Source organism: Onychomys torridus, chromosome 1 (genome assembly GCF_903995425.1).
Source record: "Onychomys torridus chromosome 1, mOncTor1.1, whole genome shotgun sequence".
In the NCBI taxonomy this organism is placed as follows: domain Eukaryota; kingdom Metazoa; phylum Chordata; class Mammalia; order Rodentia; family Cricetidae; genus Onychomys; species Onychomys torridus.
Window position 1 is genome coordinate 64,502,251 of NC_050443.1, and position 12,840 is coordinate 64,515,090.

General features: G+C 46.6%; 1 protein-coding gene across 1 annotated transcript in view; it reads left to right on the forward strand.

Moving 5' to 3' along the window:
• Window positions 1-1,816: 1,816 nt before the first annotated feature.
• The window catches only part of Ctxnd1 (cortexin domain containing 1), a 48,223-nt gene continuing 37,199 nt past the window's right edge, over window positions 1,817-12,840 (forward strand). Inside the window, exon 1 of the mRNA XM_036180124.1 lies at window positions 1,817-2,035. The gene's annotated coding sequence lies outside the window, so the exon portion shown is untranslated. The remainder of the gene's footprint in view (window positions 2,036-12,840) is intronic.

Sequence of the window (12,840 nt, forward strand, 5' to 3'; positions counted from 1 at the left end):
TGTGATTTATTTGGGTGGTGGCCCCCTAAAGAGCAAAGAGTAAAACAAGCAACAACAGCAGTGAATATTGCTCTAGGTGTGGTCCTCCTGGGGGGTGCCATGACATTGTAATCACTGTCCTCTGTAGTGCAACAGAGGAATGTGACACAGGTGAGTAGATTCCAGAGGCACCAAATCCCTGACTCCCCTTCTCTACCTGTGTGACCTTGGATACCTACTTCCATTGCATATCTGTGAGTGGCAGCAATGCCATTATCTGCTTCATGGATTTGTTGTAAAGAATAAAATGTGCTAATGCCTGTAAGCACTCCCGAGGCAGTAATACACATTTCACTTTGCTGTAATATCCTGCAGGACTGCTTTCCCATCCTCTTCTTGGTCCCCACTCTAAAGTCATCATGTCAATTTACAAAAAAAAAAAAAAAATCTGTTTGGAATGTGACAATAATTACATTGGAAATGCAAACACAGAGGATCTGATTGGGTGACGGGGCTTCTTTTTCTTGTCCAAGAGTAAGGCTTGTGTCTTAATAGAGTCGAATTCCTCTGTTCCTCCAATCAAAAATAGAAGGGCCCCCAGTATGATGTATGTTCCCTGATAATGTTACTAATAAAATCTGAGTCCTCTCTCAGGGTTTTTAACTAATTAAATAATTTTTTAAATATTTAGAAGAAAGCTTGAGGACAACTTCATTCGAGTTTAAAAGAAAAACCTCAGTGCTGGTAGGCTATAAATACCAGCAGCTGCTTTGGAGAAGAAGATGGAGAAGAGGAAGAGAGAAAGCCATGCTATTTCTAAGAGGCCAAAGGTGGACACGCAGCCGCAGGGCACAGGGTTAAAGCATGCCGCAGCTTTGTCTAGTACCAAATAGAAAGAGATAGGAAGAAGAAATGGCGGGAATTAAGTTTTCTAAGTTCTAACTCAGAAAAGCAGGCCTTAGCTGAGCCACATGGCTCTGACTCTGTGAGCAATTCCAGGGGAGTGTTCTTTAGAAAGGAAAAGCATACTCTCTCATTAAAGGGATAATTACCCCTCCCATTTCTTTAGCATGTCTTAAGGTGCATGAGCCTTCCTGAGTGGTGGTCTCTCTACCAGCCAACCGACTGGCACAGCCTCTGAATTAACTCTCCTGTTTTGGATAGCTTGGAACGTTAGGTCTCCACCCAAAGCTAGAGGTAGATTCTGTTCTTTTACCAGAAGGAAATAGCTTTGACTTAATGGGCGTCAACAGTGCCCTGAGCAAGACTACTGTAGCAGTGAGTCTACATCTCCAGATATTTATGATTGTTCTGTTAGTGAAAAGAGGATTTATCATCCGTATTAGTGACAATAACACTGTGAGTTGTTGTGTTTATATCATGACCTGTCAGCTCACTGGGGAGAACTGCTGTTGTTACTTTTGATTTTCCTGCCACAATCATATCCCTGCAAACGGCTATTGCTTTCCTCCTGGTTCCCAGCTTAAACCCATGGCATACACTAAGACACACTCGGTCATTTACACTTCATTGCCTTCTCCTTTCTCTTGCCTAATTGCATCCAGCAGACTTTCCAAACTGGCCTCCCAGACTCTTCCCTAACTTTAATGGCCATGTCTTTGTAGGTTCTGAGCATACAGCCGAGGAATCCTCGCAGGAAAGCTTCATGGTTTGGGGGTCTGGTTTTTGCTTTCCCGCCTCACAGAGGGACTTTTACAGAGCCTGTGTGCCCTTCCCTGAGCCGGTGGCGCTGCACTGGGGGCCGAAGTTTCTCCCTGCGTTTCCGCTTGAACGGCGTCCAAGCCTTGCCTTTAAAATGCCAGGGCTGCCTCAGCTCTGCTCACAGCCGCTCTTAGCGGCTGCCCGGGGCTCACCGCGCCGCCGCCGGGCGCTGACTCAGCCGCAGTCGGGCTGCTCCGCCGAGCAGGACCTGGAGAGTGCGTGCCCAGAGCCGCCGGGGAAGCACCGCAGCGCTTGAACCGCGGGCTTCCGGAGCTGGAGCTGGGGGCTGGCCCGTTTGGGTCCCCGAGGGAGCGCATGGGACTCGCCTGGTCAGGTAAGACTGCGGGAACGTCACCCTGAGCATCCTTCCAGAGCGGAGGGCGAACAGCACCGTCTGCCCTGCGGGAGATCAGTCCCAGTTCCAGGTAGCAGGAGCGGGATCTGCTAATGCAGTGGGGCCTGGCCAAAGCACTGGCTGCCAGGAGACCTGACAGAACTAGACAACAGGACCCCAGTGCCTGTTACCTTGGCCGCCAACCTGGAGGGCCAGTCCCGAGCGGCCGGTAAATGCACCGCTTAGGATGGAATGGCTCAGGGCTACACTTAGCAGCAGATAGCTGCCTTGTGTGGTTCGGGTCTCAACACCCAGGGAACTGGTAATGCTGGGTTCAGATTCATCACCTCCCAGTAGGAGGTCCTCCACTTTCCGCCTTTAAGGACTCCAAAGAGTGTGTGTTGAAACTGAATCAAAGTTACCAATTCCCTCTTGTCAAGTTCAGCGCCTGAAATTCCATGTGCTTGTGGCTGCCAGCAGCAGAGAACAGATTCTCATCAGTGTAGTTGATGAAGGTCATGATTGATGGAACTTCTGGGGAAAGTTCTGTCGTGGCAGTCTTTCTAAAGAAACGTCAAGTTTCAGTAGGGTTTTTGTCCTGATCTGTGTGAGAAGCCTAACTCAAGTTTTCAATGTTTTCCCCCATGTCAGTGGAGAATGGTTCATGTGATGCTGTGAAAAGTGTGTTATGGTGCTAAATTTGATGTGTCTAGATTGTCCACAGGGAAAGTTCTGGAATGGGAACTCTCAGTCCAAGGCAATGCATCTTCTCACTGGATGCACCCTGGGGTCCTAGCGTCATACTGATCTGTCAAAATGTGGCTGTGTACCCAGAAAAGAAGCCTCACCGAGCCTCCCTGCTGCCTTCCTAGGAGAGGCTCCTTGTAACCACTTCTGTGTCAGCTTGGGGGTTCTGCCCCCACATCCTCTGAGATTTCTCTGGTCTTCCAAATCCCAGCCAGGGATTTTAACCTTCCAGCCTGACACCACAAACACATGCAACCTTGCTATTTCCCCCAAAGTATGTTGTCTAGTGAATCTTGCATCCAGCATCACAGCCCCTGGGTTTCCCTCAGCTTCAGCAAGCCGCTTCCTGAGCAGGGCTGTGATAATCTGATTCGTCACAATCCATGGTCTTCTGCAAAGTAGGTTTAGATCATCATAAAGCCAAATATCAAACTTTCGGGTGTGATTTGTAAACTGGACTTTGGTTAAGGTTATATTTTTGAAGGTAACTCATGGTATGATACTGCACCAACTTCAGAACACGTGAGGGGAGGGCTCAAAACCCCTCTCTTTAGGGAAGTACCCTGAAGCAAATAGCCTTGCATTTACTCCAACCAGGAACTGTGAGTAACCTATTCATTTATTCTCTGTGCCAATGCATTAAGATACTCTGGTTCCAGGGAGTTGATTCCCTAATCACTTTTCCAGTAATGCCATTTATTATTTCTGAGCAAAGAACAGAAAATGAATGCATGAAATATGTCTCTAAATTCACCTGCATGTGGAAAATCATAGCAACTCTCAGGCTATTAAAAGACAAACATAAGTCTGCAATGAACAAGGTTAGGGTGGAAAGGGGATATGTATACGTTGGTGAAAAGCACCCATGTATGTGCCTGAGGAAAAAAATTAACTAGAATTCCAATGGCTGCTTACAAACTGATTTAGTGAATGTGTATCTTTCCAGCCTGTTTCCTTACTGAGTTAATGAAAGATGCAGTCATTCTGAATATACTGCCTCACTAGTTAATCTTTATTTGACAAATATTTACACTGTGCAGGCACAATATCACAGCACAGCCTCAAAATCAGCAGCCCTGTGGTGATCCACGTATGGTATGGCTCAAATTCAACACTATTTCCAAGACCTAAATGGAAACTGAAATGACATCAAGGAAAATGTCCTTCCATTATCCTGCCTGGCCACAGTAGAAGGAGCAATGTTTATAAACCTGACGGGGTTCCAAGCCTCTGAGGTTAATGCTTCTAATAAGTTCAAATGTGAAAGAACGGCATAATGGCTCTGGATGTGGGCACTGAAGGTTCTGGAATTGCTCCATGACTGTGAGTGCTTTAGGTGACTGAAGTTTCTTCTTGGAAGTGATTTTTTTTTTCAGTATTTGCTTTGGAAGGAAATACTCCTAATGTGTCATATTTGCTTCCTCCCATCAGAGGGTTGGCTGTTGGGAATCTGTGTCCCCTGCTGACTCACAGTGGGTGCTGTGAAAATCAGTCACCCTGGGCCCCTCAGGGAGAAAGCTCATAGGTGTGAGAATAAGAGAGATTGGTCAGAGTTTTGTTTGGGCTTTGTAACTAACACATGACCTTAAGCAAATGACCTTTCTGGTTCTCTTATTTGTTAATCCCTAAGATAATCAATACTAAGTGTTGCATTTATTAAGTACTTGCCACACACTAAGTATTTTGTATATGCATTCATGTAACTTTCACAATCACATTTTATGTCTGTGCATGAGTAGTGTAGTATATGCGTGTGTGCATGTGTGTACAGGTGTGCATATACATGGTGGAGTGCATGCAGAGTCCAGAACTCTACATCAGGTGTTTTCCTCACCCACTCTTCACCTCATTTATTAGAACAGGATCTCTCACTAAACCTGGAGCTCACCAGTTCCTCTAGACAAGATGGCCAGTAAAGCCCAGAGATACTCCTGCCTCTGCCTTACTTATTACTAGGATTACAGGCATGAGCCACTGTGCCCAGCAGCTCTCATGGGTTCTTACACTATGAGTAGACACTTTACCAGCTGATCCATCTCCCCAGCCCTCAGTGTCAGATTTTTATCTCCATTTTCTGATGAGGAAACTGGTGATTAAAGGTGTTACCCCAATTAATTAAGGCTGATCAAGGATAATAAAACTTGGGTTCCAAACTGGCATGTCTGATTTTGAAAATGACACCCTTTTTCCCTGAACTGAACTCATTGCATGAAGTTGCTTAAAGAAAAGAAAAACAAAACAAAAAACAACTCTTGAAAGTCAGCTCTCAAAATCATGGAGGTGCACTTAGTGGTGATAACCATTTCCACTTTCTGAAGACTCAATTGCAAGAGTTGTTTTTTTGTTTTGTTTTTGTTTTTGTTTTTGTTTTTTTTTCTGTTTGGAACCTATGGATGGGTCCCTTTGTTACTGGCTCTGACTTACCCATTATCTCTTGAAAGCTGCTCTCTACCTCTAGGACTCAGTTTCTATATTTATAGATTATGGAAATATTGTCATCCTTACTGGGAAAATGTGGGAACTGGAACTGGAACTGGTGTTATGTGAACAAGCCCAGCACACAGCAGGTGTTTGGACACACAACGCTTGGAACCAATTCTCTTATATTTTTGGTTGTGAGCCTAGCCTTTAACGGCTGAGCCATCTCTCCAGCCCATTGGAACCAATTCTTACTAGCTGGTCCCTCCCATAGTCTGCTCCTATGGTTTCACAATGGACAATGGTAGTCAATAGATTTCCATGGCATGTCCTTGAACACAGACTTCTGTAGCTAGACATTCCCTGAAGGGTGCCCTGATGTGTTCCCTTGATTAAAATGCTTCAAGCCTTTGTAGGTAAAGTGTCCTTGTGAAATTCATTCCTAGAATAATACAAGGAAATGGTGTCACTGACTAGAAGAACTAAGGTTAGGATACCTACTCCCAGAATCCCCCAAGATTTAGAAGAGGCCCCTATAGCTCACAGAGACTCTACACAAATGAGCATCCTCCAGAGCTCATGTAAACTTGGACTGCATCCCCTCTCATGGTATCCTGCCTGGTTGCTTGCCCAGGACTGCTTTTGAACCTCACCCTGGTGTGGAGAGTAGAGGAAGCCCGGAGTGAGTGAATCCCTGAGTGTGTATGTGATATTGACATGGGTGGGGCACCGGACCTGCGAGAAAAGTGAAAGCTTCCAGCTACCAGGGTGAGTCTCATAGGAAAATGGCAAAGCTTTCCTCTGATCCATGTGTCGATGCTGCTAGTGGGTGCAGAAAAATGTCCACCATAGCTTCTCCCCTGCCCCGCCCCACCTTGCCTCGGTATTTATAGCCTGAAGACTGCTTCTCTACAGAGACTGCTCTTACCAAGATTAGTTAAACCTGTTTTCTTGATCCAATTGTATACCATAAACCCCGCCTCCTTGTTCTGCTCTGTCACGAACATGCACTTCTGTAGTGCTGCAGCGTCTCCAGCAGAGAGCTTTGACCACCTCCACCATGATCCCCATTTCCTGTCTCTGTGTCTGCCTGTCTTTCTTTTCTTCATTCCCTTGCCGACCCAGTCAGGTTCATTCCTGGAGCAATGCTTGACAAGGCACCCCACGTCCCGGACTAAGAGCAGAGCAAGTGCCTCCTTGGCCCTCTCCTCAGGGTCTAGCCCCAACCTTGGCACTCAAGACTGCTTGGAATTTTTTTAAAGTCTATTCTTTTGTTTTGATTTTTTAAGTGACTCATAATGGCTACATATTTATAGAGACTTTCAAGTGTTTAACGCTCATGTGGCAAGGACAGGCCCAGGCAGAGTAATGAAAACAAAGGGCACCTAGTCACTTAGGCTTGAACCTCTCAGCTGCCTCTACTGAAACCTACTAGTGACAGGAGATGTGACCCTGGATAGTCAGAAAATGGCCTCAACAGCATTTCGCTTTCATGGAGAGTTTTCATTCTGACCTTTGGGGAATTTCGTATTCTGTCTCTAAAAGATTTGACTCCTAGTGCTGGCCCCATTAGAATCCCAAGGACTTCATCCCTGCCCTTGGAACAGAATGATGGAAGGTTGGAACAGGTCAGAACTGTGCTGCTGCCCCTGCAGCCCAGGCTGGAACAGATAAGGTGAACGAAGTGCATTGTCCTTTCCATGGATGTAAACTCTCATGCTCCATGGCCATAATGGGATGTGTTTGTCATCTGAAGATTGATAGCTGACAAGTGCCCTAATACTGCATGGAATCACCACACACCCCTCTTTCTTTCTGACAATGCAGGTTCTTCTTGGCTCAAGTGGAACTTCTTGTGTTCTAGAAGACTGTAAATAAATGGCTTGTGTTTGCCACACCTGCATATGCCCAGAGCAGATATTGCTAATTGATCACAGTGCTGAATAAGCCCTTGGCATCCTCCCCAAGAGTTACCCAGAGTTGACTCAAGAAATGATCCCTAGTGGGGTACCATGGCTGATGGGAAGCAGGGAGGAGTTTTATGCTAGGGGAGCAATATGAAAGTGAAATTTCTGAAAGGGTTTGCCCTTCCTTCCTGACATCCTCACCTCTCCCAAGCCAAACAAGCATCCTATAAAATCTGCCCCTCTACAGTCCACCATGTCCCAAGTGTCCACAGACAGATACATCCATTCTAGATTATTTGATGCTCTTCTCCTTGGCTTGATAGGGGGTGTGTCTGTGTCTACCCTGGGCTGCTTTAAATTACGTATGACTTATACAGCTAAGACATCAGAGAGAATGAGACTTCAGGTTCAGAATGTTTGCACTTCTGAGGAGGCAGACTGCATGCTGGCATAACAAGGAGGCTTCCTGCATAAGAACAGGGACCTCTGGATCTCTGAAGGGCTAGGTGGTCCTACCAGCCAGACCCTCATTAACAGCATGGCCTTCATCTTCCAAGATGACCCCACTCCTGGAAAACATTGTTGCCCTCTCTTATTAACTGAAGTCTCAGAGGGGCTCTTGTCTTCACTGGGCCAATTGATTTGACAAATAGATATTCTGGGCCCAACTCCCAGGAAGGGAGTTCCGTTCCACTGGCATCAACCCTATAGCAGAATTGTTCAGTCGCCAGCAAAGCCTATGTCCCCTTCCCTGTGTCCCAGTTACAATATTAACATATTCATTCTCAGCTCTGCAGAAGAATGGAGGTAAGCTGCCACTTTTAGCAAGCAGAGCAATGAAAACCGTGCTCTCCCCGGCGGCCACATCTTCAAGTGAACAAGGACGTTATTGTTAATCAATATACATGCCCTCTGAAATCCAGCACTCGGAGAATTCATTTTCTTCTTCAGCAGTTCCCTTGATTTCTGAGATTTCATCTGAGAGAAAGAGAGGATTTTTATACTATTGGGAGAGGGAGGATTTGAGTACTGCTACTTGAGTACTATCCCAGGACCCTTGTACTTCACAATTCAAGGGAGGTGTTCCAACCTGTGATACCAAGGAGGGGACTTTTGCCTCCTTTAGAAACAGTCAAAGCCTTAACCCTAACTTAACCCTTTGATTCTTCCAAAAGAGATGACGCATGCTTCTTCGAGGTCCCTCAGAAGTTCCAGTTGTGAGTGAATAAGGGTGGGCCTAAGAGAGCTTCCTACATGGGCACTGTTGTAACATGGGGTAAAGATGGAAAGAGGAAGGATCTAGTTGTCAAGACCCAACAGCATATTGACCAATTTCAGAACCGTGGAAGTAATTATCCTGGAGATGCATAGGAGCCTCTGTGGTCAAACTCTCTTGCTGTGGCTTCAAATCCTAACTCCACTTTCAAGTGAATGACTGCACACACACACACACCCCTGCTGCTCTGAGCACCCTTCTCTCCTGGATAAAATGGAGGTAGGAGCATGTTCTCCTAAGCTTTAAGAGAAGCTTATAGAGGACAATGTGTGACTAACCCAGCACCATGCCCAAGGAAATGTGTTTGGCAAAATAACTTGGTTGTGAGAGTCCTAACATGCTGAAGGCAGGAGAGTGGTGCCCAAAGAATCACCCAGAAGGCTCAGTGTATAATACAGTGAGGAGCCCAATCCCAATCCTCTAGACCAGAACTTCCTGGCATAGAAGCAGTAACGCACATTTTTGACAAACTGATAGAACTTTAGAGTCAAGTATGAGAGTCACTGGCCCAGCATATACATCAGGGTTTCACACTAGCTTGACTTAAACTCCATATCTCTTGATTCTACCACTCAACATCTGGACAGAAAATCAAGTGCCCTGTTTCCCCTTCTAAATGCACACATGCACATTAGCTCCCACAGTGGGCTTTGAAAGGGCATTTGTTAATTTTCTGCTTTCTACAAAAGTCATGACACCATCAGTTGTCAGCTGTACCCACAGCATCTCAGTCCAGCAGACGCAGCCCCAGTCTTCACTGCTCCTGCCTAGAAAAATCACAGGACAAAGACAAGACCTGGATCTGGAGAGAAACCACAGGGCTTCCAGCTTTGATGATACTGTCTCTTTTAACGGTTGCTACTGTGTAGCAACATGCCAGGATTGCTCCAATTTCAATGCAGAAATGGGGAGTCTGCCTTCATTTTAGGACTAGTGTGTGTGTGTGTGTGTGTGTGTGTGTGTGTGTGTGTGTGTGTGTATCTCATCTTTATAGAAAATGAATTTTGGAAGGGTGGACAACATGCTCCTTTGGGTGAACAAGAATTTGAGTAGCTGAGTTCCGTGGATTCACATAGTAAGCATTTGCCAGTTACAGTTTTTGGCAGTTGCAATTTGGTTATGATCCTGGGGACTGAGCCCAGAGTCTTGTAAGGCTAAATGTGTACTCTATAACTAAGTACATAATCAGTTCCCCACTAGAATACTTTCTAGAAATACTTTTGGTGTTATACAAGAGGTGCTATATGGTGCTTTCAAAATATTCTGGAGATTATAAAAAGAGGAAATGACTACCTGTAATCCCAGACCCATGACCAGTATCTCAGTATTTCCTCCAATTTTTGCTTTCTTTATCTTTGTGATGTTTTTATATTAAACAGATAATAATACGGTTGGATTATGTGTAAAAGAAGCAGAGTAAACTGTGTTCATAAGTGCTGAGGCCCATGTATCCTGTAACAACGTGAGGCATGGTCAGGCCCTACCCTGAAGAAGGTTCTATGCAGGATGTGGCATATGGGCCACAGAACCTGACATAGAGTTTCAGGTGGAAAGAGCAGGGGTGGAGAGAACTAAGCTCAGTGTGGCTTCTTTGCAGTCCCTCCCCATGAGGTAGAAGAGTCTACCCCCTCCCCCAGACACTAAGTGGCCTTGAGGTGACGTCAATAGGCAAAAGGGAAGTGATGCTAGGTGACTTTCAGGGCTGAGGAGGCAAAGGCCATGCCCCTTTTTGCTGGTCTCTCTTGGGACACTCACTCTATGACTTTGATCTGCCATATCTGCCCTGAAGCTGCCATGTGGGACCACATAGAGAAAGTGATACCTAAAGGACCCCAACTGTGAATCTCCCCAGGCCAGGTACTGGAGCTGTGAGTAAAGGGCCTTCTCCAGGACCCCAACCTCAACCACCAAATGACAAAACACACAGAACCACCCGCAGCAGAGTCCAGTCACCTCCCAGATTCATGATCAAAGTAACTATTGTCACTATTTTTAAAAAATAAATAACCAGGACAACTTCTCTGGAAATTACACTTATTTTAGACTTGAGATAAACAGATTGTCAAGGGCAACATGCCTGGTGGGACTGTCTAGGGACAGAGTAGAGAGGCCATGGTATTGTAGTACAGCAGGGTGACAGAGGCTCTCCTGTGGAGGGAGTTTGATGACAGCTGGCCAGACGGATCATTTCTGGTGGTTTCTGCCCACAGTGTCCCCATGCCTTCACTGTCATCCTGACTTTAGGAGGTGGGCACACTGGTCATCGGCCATGAGCATCCTGAGATCTGAAGCCAAACATATAAAAGGAGTCATTCAAGTCCTGATGCTAATTAATGGTGGGACCCTTTCTTAAAACCCAAGGCCTGGCTCTGTCTCCACTGCCCATCCTGATATTTGTTTCAAGTTAGGTGGAGGCTTCTGGTACACTGATGGAACACCACGTGAGGGTCTTGATAAAGTATGAGGTGTCTGCCTGACTTGGGAGGTGCTGAACTTTCCCTTCCCTTTGGGAAAGATCCAACTAACAGGCTTTGGGACCCATGGCAACAGCATTGTCAGGAAACGTCTCGGAGACCAATTGCTAGACATTTGAGTTTCCTTGGCTCCAACCTCAGAGTGGCATCTAGGTTGAACTTATGCCTGCTGCCAGAACTATCCAAATCCTGATCTCACACATTTGATTGTTCAGAACAACTGACTCAGAGGAAAAGCTACCACCAGACTGTCAGTACGGTGGTGCTTTACCATTCCAGAAACTAAGACCCCTCCAACTCCTGTGCACATGAACAGTCTCCTAGATTGCCTGACCAGTGACTTACAGTGGCTCCTGACCCAGCCTCCTTCAGCCAATCCGGGTTTGTTGAGTCAAGAATACTGTAAGGATCACTTCAGCTCCTGCTAATTCTAACACATCCTGCAGCGGCTGCGTACCCCTCACTGCCTTCAGTCCGGATATTATGTCACTCACTGGCCTCATCTGTGCCTCAGAGACTTGCTTGCTGGGCTCAGAAGGAAGAAGGCATTGGTAGAGGCTGAGCACAACTGCTTTATGTTCACCCAAAAGCAGGCAGACATTTTCAAGGACTCCTAGCAGTGGAAGGTAATGAGTAGACGCCGGATTGAGCTTTCCATTTCTCACACCCTTAGCGACTAGGAGGTGGAAATAGAGATGAATGAGGGTCGGGTAGCTGGCTCCAGACATGGGGAACCCTTGGCAAAGTCACACTCCTTTGCCCTCTGGATGGTTCTTAAGTGTCAGTATCCTCTACCAGTCTCTGCTCTGCCCTGAACACTGACAAACAGCTCTTTCTACACAGACAAATGCTCATTGGGCTGCTACACCCACCAGGTGGCCAATCAGACATGGAATGTCACAATGTTCACGAGGAGGCTTGAGAGGACTCACTGACAGGTGATGGGTAGGTGTTCCCAGGCCCCAGCCCAATACAGGACAGTGTCAACAGCACAAGGGGAGGGGCTCTGTATCTCAATTGTGTAGGTAAGCGGATGAGGAAGATGAGACTGGCAAAGATCCCCACTATGTTACCCCCATTATAAGCCCTGGAGGGTAACTCTGGCCACTTGTGTAAGGCATGTGTGCATCCTGCGTGTACCAGCCCGTGAAAGACACGGCCATGGCAGGACTCTACCCCACCTCTCACCACTCACCCCAAATGGCCACCCATACTCTCCTTCTAGAGTTCTTCACCTTGTCTCAGAGATCATACTGAGGTGACCATTGGCAAATGGAATCCCCAGATGCCCTGGTACATACTGGAATAGCCATCATCTGATGAGTACCTTGAACCCCGGGCTCAGGGGACGTAACTTCAGTTTGCCAACCTTGAGTGGTTTATAGCATCTTCCATTCTGTAGGCCACACAGGAGTCCCTGGAGCCCCTTCCCCACAGCCAGGCCTTGCTGGCAGTACTGACTGGCATCTGTTCTGGGTGTCAGGTCAGGGGAAAATGGCAGGTATACTTGGCATCACCTTCCTGAGCCAAGGGGGACTCTGACAAGCGGCAGGTGGGAGCCACAGCTCATGTGGCTGTCCAACAATCCAGGGTTCCTGAGCTCTCGGAAGAGCGAAGATTGAAGGCTCTCATTCCAAGCTTGCTCCTTGAAATCCACACATTCATGGGCTGGCAAAATAAGATGTCTGTGGAAGCCAGGCAAGTGCCATGACTGAAGCAGATGAGTCTAAGGGACAGAGGATAGACGACCCCGAGCACAGACCCACAGGCAGTTGTAGTTAGAGTTTTCCTGCCTGGCCCACAGTCAGGACAAATCTCTTACCAGCCAGTCCCATAGACACTCAGACCCAACCATGAAAGCACACAGAGACTTATATTGCTTACAAACTGTATGGCTGTGGCAGGCTTCTTGTTATCTACTTCTTCTATCTTAAATTAACCCATTTCTATAAATCTATACCTTGCCACATGGCTTGTGGCTTA